The 12,420-nt window shown below is 38.3% G+C and overlaps 1 protein-coding gene across 1 annotated transcript in view; it reads right to left on the bottom strand.

Moving 5' to 3' along the window:
* MTUS1 (microtubule associated scaffold protein 1) overlaps positions 1-3,956 on the bottom strand; it is a 150,092-nt gene extending 146,136 nt beyond the window's left edge. The window contains 1 exon segment of the mRNA XM_079142739.1: positions 3,800-3,956. The gene's annotated coding sequence lies outside the window, so the exon portion shown is untranslated.
* Between the last annotated feature and the right edge of the window lie 8,464 nt (positions 3,957-12,420).

Below are 12,420 nucleotides of genomic sequence, written 5' to 3'. Positions count from 1 at the left end.
CAGGCTTTGCAGAACCAGATTTCAGGCTAAAACTGAGATCTTACCATCCCACCTGCTTCCTCTTTTCTGCAGTGTAATCACATCCTCAGATCCTACTGCTTTCTTCCCCTGGAGGCCACAGTCACCACTGCCCAGTACCTGCCAGCTATAGGGCCACCTCCTCCTAGGCCTACCCACCTCCAGAAAAAGACTCCAGACTTTTTTCTGGGGACATTGTTAACTGCCCCCAAACAAACACCTAGAATACTAACTTCATCCTCACAACCCAAATACTGCCCTGTGGCTTACCGCTGGGCTCTAAAGATAGAGTGACAAAAAGCAAGAAAGAAAGATTCAGGCTGGGATGGAGAACTTATGCCTTTCAGTGAGACTTTGAAAAGTTCTCAGGAAATATTTAAGCTTCCATAGAAAAGAAAGATAAATTTGGGAAACCAGGAAGGCTTTTGTCCCCTTCAAACAAATAGTTTAATCTATGAACCGTGTTGGAAATTAATTTGAGAAAAACATTAAACTATATATGCATCTGTAAGGACATCAAGAAAAGACTCATATCAACAATTCAGTGAGAAACTATAATAATGAACAGCAAAAGGGTCTGGCAAAATTATACTAGGAATGGACTACTGGAAACTGAGCTGTCTTTGCATAATCACAACAAATCTGAAAGGTTTTCAATACCTGGGATTTGAACTTTCTGCTCTGATTTCAAAGGACATTTCCAAAGGCATCTACCAGAAGACAATTTCTCACCAAAAATGTAGGAAGTTCTGCATTAGCCTCTACTCTAGAACACAGAGGCTGTTGTAATGAATTAAAATCTAATGCAGACTTTGAGGAATTCTTTTCACAAAAGTCTTCTACCACTTTCACACATAGTTCTTAAACTATAATTTAGAAGTGTTGAATATTCTGTTTTGAGAATGTCAATATATTCAACAACATTGAGTATGGAACTTTTGTTAGTCAACACCACTATAAATGTTTATAAGGCAAAGACCAAAATGGAGAGAATATCTTCAATATGATGGCAAAAGTTTCCTAACAATTCAAAAAGTGCTTATGAATTAATAGAAAAACATTAATATTCCAATTAAAAAATTGGCACTACATCCAATTAAAAAGGAATAAAATACCAGGCCCAGTGGTGCACACCTTTAATCCCAAAAGCTCAGGAGGCTGAGGCAGAAGGATTCCAAGTTAGAGGCCAGCCTGGACAACTAAGCATCACCCTGTCTAAAAAGAAAAAAATGGGGAAGTGGGGATGTAGCTCAGCGTTGGAAGTGCCCCCTCGGCCAATCCCCAATAACAAAAATAAAAAATAAGAAATAAAACTAAAAAAAAAACTAGATTCTTTTTTTTCCTTTTTTTTTTTTCTTTTTCTTTTTTTTTTTTTTTTTTTTTTTTTTTTTTTTTTTTTTGGTGTTCAACATCATTTGTAATCAAAGAAATAGAAATTTAAATACTGAGATAGCATTTTTCACCTATAAAGCTGAAATTTCTTAGGGATGATCCCTGTTAACAAGAATATGGTAGCAGGGCTCGGGTTGTAGCTCAGTGGTGGAGAGTTTGCCTCTCACATGTGATACGCTGGGTTCCATCCTCAGCACCACATAAAAATAAACAAAATAAAGATATTGTGTCCATCTATAACTAAAAAATATTTTTTTAAAAAAGAATATAGTAACACAAGCACCCTCATAGAATGCCGATAAGCATACTTTGGTTAAAATTTTTCTTTTTTTGGAAAGCAAATAGCAAATATGTATCAAGAGGCTTTGAACTATGAACCATATTTCAAGGACTCCTTTCTAATACATCCTGCATACAAAGTTTTTAAAAGCATGATTGTTCTAAGAGTATATTTAATAATAGTAACTGGAAATAAGTGAAAGTTCAGTTGTGAAAAAAATGGTTAAATAAACTGATACAACTATAGAATGTAACACAGCAGAGATACCAAAATAGGCTTTCTGAAGACCATAAAATGGGAAATTTTTCATGATATGCTAAGCAGAAAATAAATGGCATGTAACAATATATTGGTATAAACTATATTATTGTAACAATTTATGTTTTATATTTTAACATGTATAAAAATATTAACTATTTAGATCGTAAGATTAACTCTTGCACTTTTCTGAATCTACTAATTTATATATATTAAGCTTGCATTACTTTGGAAATCATAAAAAAGTTAACAGGACTATCAAGTGACATTAAAAGCTTAAGTCTAATAAATGAAGCTTAGTTTCCAAGAAATACTCTAAGAAATTTATCTAGAATTTCATAATGCTATTAAACACTCCAAAAGTTAACTTTGATTTATTGACATTTAGTTAAGTGATGCAGACCTCTACCAAACACTATTTTCTCTACAAGAACAGACTTTGGAGACTGAGGGTATACCTTGATAGGAGAGTATATGGATGACAGACACAAAATTGATCACCAGTCACACACTCCAAGAAAGCTAGAAAGAATAGGTGGGAAAAGTTGGTGCAAATTACATAAACAACTTCACGTCACATGTTATTTTAAATTAACTTTGATTCCTCTGGAGTATTTTTTAATAAAAAGCAAATAGGGTTTTTGGCATAACTTTTTTTATGGAATACAGTATTTAAGAAAAAGCAACTTTTTTCCACTGTAAAGCAATGTAAATAGGGTATCCTTTTAATTTAAATAGTTCATCATTTCCTGTTATAATCATCCCTAAAAATGTTGGCCTATGCAACTGCAATCCTGATTATGCAGTTCCTTTTAGAGTTATCCATATACTGTTATCTGGGTGTATTTAGATTTCTTAAAGAGATCACAGGTTCCAGGTAGCAACTACTACTGTTATTTCTTTTGTATATCCCACTCCCGCCCTGATTTCTTCCTCTCCCAGGAATTTACTCCTTATAAGTCCACTCCCACCCCGCCTCCCCAGAGCTGTGATTGAGTGGGATGATTGAATTCCAATCACCTGGCAAAACATGAAAGCTCTCCTCTCCTTTGACCTAAGACTTTGATTTTATTCAAACAAACAAAATACACTGAATTTCCTTGCTTAGAACACTGACTGCTTAAAATAAAAAGTATTTAACGTAAGATGTGCAACTATGCAAGCTAAATGAATAATTAACCTCTTCAGTCTTACTTCTAAAGGTTGATTATGCCAAGTCAAAATCTACAAATGACCTAGCAGAAAAGAGTATGTCTTAAGATGGGGAAAGGAGAGGATTAAGGCAAAAAGATTTATCTAAGATAAGTAAACTCCTAAATCCACTAATTACTATTGAGTAGTCAATAAGGTGGCCTTAACTAGAAGTGGATTTATCTAGGGAGCCTGCAAAGTACAAAGGAGGAGAAGAAGTAATGAGGCAGAGCGAAAAGACCTAGGAACTGCAGCAACCCCCATTTCTCCCACATTTTCTGCCCAGATTCCCCAGCAAACTGCCCAGCGAGAAGGCTGGGGTTGCCGTGCCCTGGCGGGTCAAGTGCTGGGTGGGCGGCTTCCGGCTGGAGGGTACAAGCTGGCCTGTCGGCTTAACCCAGTGTACTGTAAACCCCTCCGGTCACTTTCAAGGTGACAGCTACAAGATCTGCATCCGTCCCTTCCGCAGGAGCTGCACTGACCCCACGTGAGACCTGCCTCAGCTCAGCTGGGCTGCCTCCCCACCTTCTCCCCCAACTCTTCGAAATACGCGCCCCTCTCTTCGAAAGCTAGTCCCGTCACATGTCAGTTGCATTCACCCTGCGAGATCGCCACCGGGGTCAGACCGGGCGGCGGGAATCCACTCAGCTCTGCACTTACCCGCAGCGCCTCGGAGCCAACGCCGAGCCCTCCGGGGAGCCGCAGCCGAGAGAGCGCTCGGAGCCTGGGCGTCCTTTGCACTCTGGGCGGGGGCGCTCCAGGCCCACCCTGGGAGGACTGCCGGACGGAGTGTGCACCTGCGGGCGCGCGGCTCGGCCCCCACCCCTACCCCCACCCCCACCCCCACCAGCACCCCGGTGGCGGCGGCAGCGGCTGCCAAGCGGGAACCCGGAGTCCTGGAGCTTCAGCCTCCCCGCCTCCCGGGCTGCCAGGGGGTGGAGCAAGGGCGGGGAGTTCAGGAAACTTGTAAATAGAAAAGCTCGGCGGCCTCAGCTCCGTAACCCACCGCTGCTCTTTCTGAGCGGACCCCTCCCACGGCTCCCAGCGGGAGACAAAGGACATGAGGGGTTCAAGAGGTTGCGCCCCTGAGAAACTTAAGAGACGCGTGAGGCAGTACCTTGAGGCGCGAGCCGCGGAGACTCCTGCTTTGCTTGGCTCGGCTGGGCTCCACTCGGCAGGTTGGCGGGCTCAGCTTGCCAGCTCCCTCCCTCCTCTCGCGCTCCCGTTTCCCAATCCCGAGGCCCCGCGCGCTCCCGGGCTAAGTGCGAGCGCGCCCCACTCCGCAGGCGTCTGCCCAGGAAGGTGCTGCACCTGTTGCCACGTGCGACGCGGTGCCGCGGGCTACTGCCTGCGCACCTGGACGAACCGCGCGTCCCTAGACCACACAAGTCCCCGCGGGCGACCAAAGCTCTGCAGTGCTGGGGCTCTAGGACTGACCCGGCTACACAGAGGATCAGCCTCCTTCTCCTCCTCCTCCTTCTCCTTTTCCTCCTCCTCCTGACCTCTTGCCACCTGTGTTCTTCTGAGCCCTCTGGCCTCCTTCCAGCGGCGGGGTCAGTGCATCAAGGGGGTGGCGGAGATGGAAGGTGGGAAGGTTGCAGAATAATCAGGGCGGAGGCTTGCAAGGAACCTACAGTAATTGTCTCTTTGTGGGTTCGACTGGTGGTCTGTGTTTGTCTTCAATACAACTTCCTAGAGTTGTATTAGCCAGCACCTATTAAAGATTAAAGAAATGAGCACTCCAGCTGTTAGATCTTAAGATTAAAAGTGGAAAGGAGAGTAGAACACCAGAGAGAGAAACAGGGCCCACCCACTTTTTCCTAAACACAAACCGAGTCTTTGCTCTTTGCTTAACTGAACAAATTTCATCCAAAGCTATTTTCGGCCCATAAAGTGTTTTCTTCTATAAGGTATAATTTTTTAAAATTCTTTTTAATTGATGAACCTTTATTTTTATTTATTTTTATATGCGGTGCTGAGAATAGAACCCAGTGCCTCACACATGCTAGGTGAGTGCTCTACCACTGAGTCACAATCCCAGCCCTATAAGGCATATTTCTAATACAAAGCTTTTCCAAAGGTGATATTCTTGTGAGAAATATAACATTAAATGTCACACAACCTGAGTCCAATTAAAAAAAAATTTTTTTTTTAATTACCTCACTGGGGTGTGCTAAAAGCACTTTAAACTTTTTCTGAGGAAAAAAAAAGAATTGAAGATGCTATATTTCATAGTTATCTATACCAAGAATAGTTGATGAACTAACACGTGTTTTCATTTATAGTTGTACAGCATTTTTACATAGACAATGGTCCATTATTCCCTCAGGACACCCAGGTGTATATAGGTCAGATTATTATCTTCATTATTCTGAGTGAGGAAATTGAAGCTCAGAAAGGTCCAGTGACTTGCACAAGGTCACACAACTAGTGAGATGCTAGTGCAAACCTAGGAGGCCCAACTCCTGGTCTTATTTAATTCCATTGTATAATGACACCTCTCACTTGTTTTTGAAGTCCCTCTTACAAAGACAGACACATAACTAACATGACCTATGACTTTAAGAAAAGGCATGTGATAAATTATAAAGAGAAACAATCATCCAATCACCATTGGGTGATTCTCCCTTATACAAACAAACACACCCACCTGCACGCATACACACAACAAAAAACAAAACGAGGAAAAAGCCACTGATGTTTCTGCAAGTCATAAGACAATTATGCTAATTATCAACATGCCTCCTCCCTAGCTGAATATTCCTGTGTTAAACATGTTATTTAATCTTTTATAACCCTCATGTGACCCAGATGACTTGGTCCAAACCCCCATAGTTCTATTGTGTCGTTTAGTTATACCTATAAATATAGAACCTGTTTTACTTCATTTTTCTATGGGATAGATTAAGAGAGAAATAAACAAAAAACACCCTCTGCTAAGTAGTTAGAACTACTTTTGTGGGCACTGGGAAATCTGAAACTTCACTTCTAATTGCATCCACATAAAAACAGAAGTTATATTCTAGGGATATCATCAGTGACTCTGTCAAGGCAAATATTCACAAAACGGGGACTGTTGGCTCTTCTTTCCATCTTGTTTCTGGGCATGTTGCCATTTTCCTGATCTCTGAACTCTAATGCTGACCTGCCACAGACTCCAGGAACAATATTAAGGATCAAATAATATTTGTGGTCCTTTGTCCTAAGAAAAAATTGAGCATATTCTTTCCTCTGCAAGGAAAATGCAAATTAAAACTATATTGAAAAATAATTTTTTCACTTAAAGATTAAAAATTTGATAACACTGTATGTTTGTAGAAGTGTGGACAAGCAGTAACAATGTAGATGTGGATATAAATTATAATGACCTCCATAGAGTAATTCACAATGCCTTACAAAATTATAAGCGCAGGGCTGGAATTGTAGCTCAGTAGTACAGCATTTGCCTAGTGAACTGGGCTCCATCCCCAGTACCACATTAAAAAAAAAAAAAAAAAGAAAAGATTTCAAATGCACATGTTCATTGAGCCAGTAAGTCCACATGTAAGAATTTATCCTACAGTACACATGAGAAATGATATATATATAAAACCTCATTTATTTCAACATTGTTTGTATTAATAGAAGATTAAAAACAGTATAAATGTTCATGAATTAAAGGGTGGTAAATCATGATACAGCAATAAAATGAAATCCTATGAAGGTTTAAAAAATTTAGAAAGTTCTTTATACTACTATGAAATGACCTCCAATATACATTACATGTAATTTTTAAAAATGCAAAACAGTTATCTAATAATATGCTATAATTCCCATTAAATCGGGGGAATTACATACATTTGCATGCATGTGTTTATTTTTTTGTATGTATAAGCATAATACGTCTAAAAGAATATACTACCAGAAATTGATAAATATTGGTTGCATCTTGGAAAGGGAGTTGAACAGTTTCAAGGGCAAAATTTGAAGAGAAACTTTCTATGAGATATAATTTTGTACTTTTTGAATTTTTAACCATGTAAATAATCGTACCCCTTCCAGTATTTTAAAATTTTCACTACCGGAAGTTTTGCCATCAGGAATGACTAAGTTTCTTAACTAAATTCACTTACAGAAAAGCAAATGATCCAATTTTTTATGCATTAATGACAGGGCAAGGAAAATACTCAGCCTATTTTAACCTTTTAACCTTATTCCTTCTCTAGTTCATCTGAAAAAGGGAGAATTTAAGACAAAACTCTAAAGAACAGGCAGTGAGGGTGGTGAAAATGATGAGTTAACAAATTCCTTAGAATTTTATTAGCACTGCCATCTCCCCAGGGTAGAGCCTGCAGCCAGCTTTCCCAGAGTCGAATTCAGTCAGAAAGAAAAGAGAACCCCAGGCTCAATTCTCAAGGGGGAAACTTCTGAACATTGATAAGTAGTGAGGAGGTAATTCCATGGGAATTCTGTGGAGTCATTTTACTTTGTTCCCAGTCCAGGTCCATTTTTTGTTGTTACATTTTTAGTATTTACTTCTACCACCACTTCATTGCACAGGGATTTGAACAACTCTAAAAGGGGCAGTAAATGTTAAACAATAAATATTTAGAAGTGTTTTTAGTATATAGGACCCGAGGAGAAGCACTAAATATACCATTGAACAAGTTAAAACACTGAACTCTGGTAGCTGAGTGCCCCAACCAATTACATAATTGCCATCTTCCAAAGGGGTTGATTCCTTAAAGGAAACAAAACTACTCATAGCACTGATTTCCATGAAATTTTTCTCTCTTTTTTCAGATAAAGACTACTGAATGAGGTGGCGGAAGCCCAATAGATTATTAAAATACTGTAAGATACTTTGTATGAGAAGGAATACTTTTTTTTTTTCGTAGTGGCTTTGAATAAGAACCAGAAGTATGATAATAAAACTCCAATGAAGGAAGGTATTCATCCAGTCAGGGGCCAGGGTAATGTCCTCCCAGTCTATAACTGCATAAAGGGATCAGAGATGGGCTATAAATAGAGGTGTGTGACAGCAGTTCCTCCAGATAAACTTCTTAAAGTCAGATATGCTCATGGTAAAGTTCTAACATCTCCACAAATCTCTTGCCTAAGAGGTAGACAGTCGCTTTATTTAACAGTCCAGAAATTTTCCAGGAAGCCATCCATTTGGTAGGTGCTGAGAATTGGTATAAATTGTAGTAATCTTCAATAAAGTCCCAAAATATTGGAATTTTGTGATTCTGTTGACATTCTTTTCCTATTTTCATGACAAAAAAAAAAAAAAAAGAAAGAAAAAAAATATATATATATGTTACAAATTGCCACAGGACTTTTTAACTCCTGTATTCCAAGATGGTGGGATGCATATGGTCAAACACACAAACTGACCAGATGAAGCAATGACTACCTAGCAAGAAAATGGGAGGACTGAATGATCCTGATTTATTTACAAGTAACTCTCAGGTTTCTTATTACCTATTCTTCTTAGTGGACTTGGAAACTCAATTGGACTGTTTCCTTAATGTTCCAGAATGGGGACTAGTAGTGTAGAGTTGTTCTGACAGAAGTCTTCCCATAGAGTTTCTCAAGAAAAGAGTTTCTCAATGCAAGTTCATAGCAGTAGCAATAATGAGGAAATGTAGCTCCCTTTTATCAAAATAACCTGAGAACATCTGAGGAACTCTTTCATCTCCCCAAACTGTGAATGGCATCTTCAACAGTCCTTCTATTCCATTTATAGACTTTAGAAGGAACCATTCTTATAGCATGATGCCATGATGCCAAAATTATTTTAGTCCACGCACAAACAAGTTGTTCTATAATTCTTCTGTAGGCCTCCTCATATTAGGAAGAAATTAAGAAAAATATAGCACTACCAGTTTGTTATGCAATCACTTTGAAAGTGTTTACTTGGAGTGCTTAAAATGTCATGGCCAAACTACTGAGCTGTGTAATCCACTCTTGACCATGAATCATAACTGTGTCACACTTGAAGTTGGTTAGGCTTTGCTCCAATCAGATGAAGCTGTCCCTTAAAAAGAGGATATATTTTCAATCTTAAAGTATTTACTGCTTTATGTCAAATATTGCAATAAATCTGTGGCTTGGAGGTCTCATACCATTGAGATTATTACAAGCCACCTAGACTTTTTGAATTTGTTTTTCAAATTTATGCCTCTGGCCTTGTTCTCTGGATCAAATGTAAGCTCTGAGGAAGCTGGGGCAGGGGCAGCCTTCCAACTTGTCCTCATCCCTTTTGGCCCTGCTTTCAGCAATCACCTGAAAATAATGCAAAGAGTCATGAAGCCTGATGGGTTCAGTCTTGCTGTGTATTGTCACCCAGCCAGTGTACAGACCTGGTTTATGATTGACTTTTAAAAAAAAAATTTTGTAGATGGTCTCAATACTTTTTTTTTTTTTATTTTGTTTTTTTATGTGGTGCCACATGTGTGAGGTGAGCCCTCTACCACTGAGCTACAACCTCAGTCCTGTGATTGACTTCTGGTTCATTCCTTTTGCAATTTTTGGTCTTGATTGATGGTTCCTGATATATGATTGATTCTGAATCTCCCCCCTTGCAAGTGTTATACAGTCAAATAGCTCAAAATGCTCTCTTCTAACAAACCTTTGCAAATTATGATGTAAGAAGAGCAGTAAACTAAATGAACAGCAATTAGCCCTCGTGTTGTTGCATAAGCATTCCTGAAAATATAATCACTCCTCTAACATGGGCAAGTGATTCAGGAGACACTGAAAATACTATCATCATTTTTTCTGTAGTGGGTATGAACTGTTTGCCTAAATCACATTGCCATGTGCCAGCATTTTAAATTAGTACCAGGTTAGTTATCAGAAAGTAAGACAATCTTACCTTTGGGCATGTTGAACACTGAGAAATCCAGTGATTAATCCAGTCTAGTAACTTAATACCACCAAAGATTTATCTATTTTGGACAAGTATACTTCTGATCTCTTTTTAAATACTTACAAAATTATGGTTAATCCCCACTAATTTACAAACTGATTATCTTCAGATCTGTAACAGGAGAATAAAAACACTAAACTATCATTATTACTATAAAACTGAGGATGCAAACTGAAGTTTGAAAATTTAGATTTGGGACCTGATTATGCTTTAATTGATCCGATCTATCTAGATCTCATTTCTCTTTTATAGAATTAGTTCACTAGATCTCATGGAGTGGTTTTGAGAATAAAATACAAGAGATTATTTTTAATATGTTTATAATTTAAGTATTATCTCATGTTTAGAATTACTAAAATCGATCATTTCCATTCTCATTGGTCTATAAAACCAAGACTATGGAAAAATTCACATTTCCAGAACAACATCTAAGAAGCCAACCCTCCTCTTTCAGGTCTCCACTTCATGCTGTATGACTCAAGTAGGCAAACTAGTCGTCTCTAAATTTTTCAATTTATGCTTCTCTATCTGACTATAAAGTATATATTAAAGTAAATATATGTCTTATTTATATATAAAGTATTATGCCCAATATTTATTTGTTTACTAAACTTTATAAAGCATTAGAGTAGCGCTAGAGTATTTGTATATTAAGTACACGATAAACTATACCAAAATAAAAAAATAGAAAAAGATAAGATTTAAAATAGGTAGGTAAGGAGGTAGGTAGGTAGGTAGGTAGGTAGATAGATAGGTCTATCTCATATTTTCTTCTCACACCTTGTCATGTACTCTCTGGTACCAATCAATTATCCCTTTCTTTCTTGATGATTTTAGTATAGAAGAATTTTCCATTAATGAAAAATTAGAAGATATTTAGTATAAATATCCAGATTTACCTATTTGACCTTTTGACATTGTAGGTATCCCCCCAAATCAGTTTCCCTTAAAATGCACATACCTGGAAGCAGCCCAGAAAGGGGTGAATTTTTTAATCCTCATTAATTGTAAAATATAACACAAACACAGAAAACTGAATAAAACAAATTTGTAACTTAGTAAATATTGTAAAGCAAATATCTTTTAAACCATTACCTTGATCAAGAAATAAATAGAAGGTGACCAAGCACCCACCTGAATCATGACCCCCTCCTTCAGCCTTTACAATAGGCACATTCTGACTTTTATGGAAATCACTTCCTTGCTATCATTTATAGTTTCATCCTCCACATATCCATTCCTAAACACTGTATTTTTGCCTTTTTTAAAAAATGTTATTTCGATCTACATATTCTCTTCTGCTCTCTTTTTTATTCTCTTTGCAATGTATTTGTTGAAGAAATGGGATCATCTGACCTATAGAATTCTCAATGTCTGGGTTTTGCTGATTTACCCCTATCTTTCTCTGCCCTTTCTATCTCCAGTACATGTCCTTGGGACAAGCTTAGTAGGCTGAGGTTTGGTCATGATGAGGGGAAAAGTGTGTCACTGGTGGTACTGTGTTCTTCTCACCAGAAGTCACACATGTCTGTTTGACTCAATTTTGCTGTTAGTAGTCATTGATGCTTAACTACATCTTTTCATTCACCAGAGGTGGCAATAATGATATTCTAAGTGAATCATTTCTTCTTCAATTATTAGCTTCAATATTTCTATGAAAAAATATTTCTGTCCTCTACCAAGTAATTACCCAATGAAATAGTTCACATAGGAAAGAGGAAAATGATTAAATTCTTACCCTGTATTTATTAATTTTAATAAAATTCCAGGTTGTTTCCTTCCGTGGAATTCTACAAAGGTAACCTAATGGGTGTTTGTTAAATTCTGAACGTATACCTTTCACTGCATTTGTTAATTTTAGTTTTCCTTACCTTTGTCCTTTGGGAGCTTCAAGGTGACTCCTGAGTTATTATCACATGATATTCATAATCTTCGTGAGCTTCCTTGCTATCTGATATAACAGTGCTAGGATGTAGATCTTAAATGCTCCCTAAAGGTCCATGTGTAGCCAGCATGTGGTGCTACTTTAAGTGGTGAAATCTTTAGGAGGGTGAGGCAGAGTGGAAGGAATGTAGGTCACTGGGGTTGTGCCCTTGAAGGGGATAGCAGAACCCAGGCCCCTTCTTGCTCATTCTTTTACTTTCTGGCTACCATGAGGCAATCAGTCTTCTCCACCACAAGCTTCTACCATGATGTACTGTGCTGCCATAGGACCAGAGCAGCAGAGTCAAGCAACCAGACTGAAACCTCTGCAGTGGCAAGCCAAAATAAATGGTTCCATTTATTTATTATTTATTTATTTTTTATTTATTTTTTTATTTATTTTGTGGTGCTGGGGATATGAAACCAGGGCCTTGTGCTTGTGAGG

The sequence above is a fragment of the Sciurus vulgaris genome, assembly GCF_902686455.1.
Source record: "Sciurus vulgaris genome assembly, chromosome: 5".
Classification (NCBI taxonomy): Eukaryota; Metazoa; Chordata; class Mammalia; order Rodentia; family Sciuridae; genus Sciurus; species Sciurus vulgaris.
The sequence above is the reverse complement of the archived record's forward strand: the minus strand, read 5'-3'. Positions and strand labels throughout refer to the sequence as shown.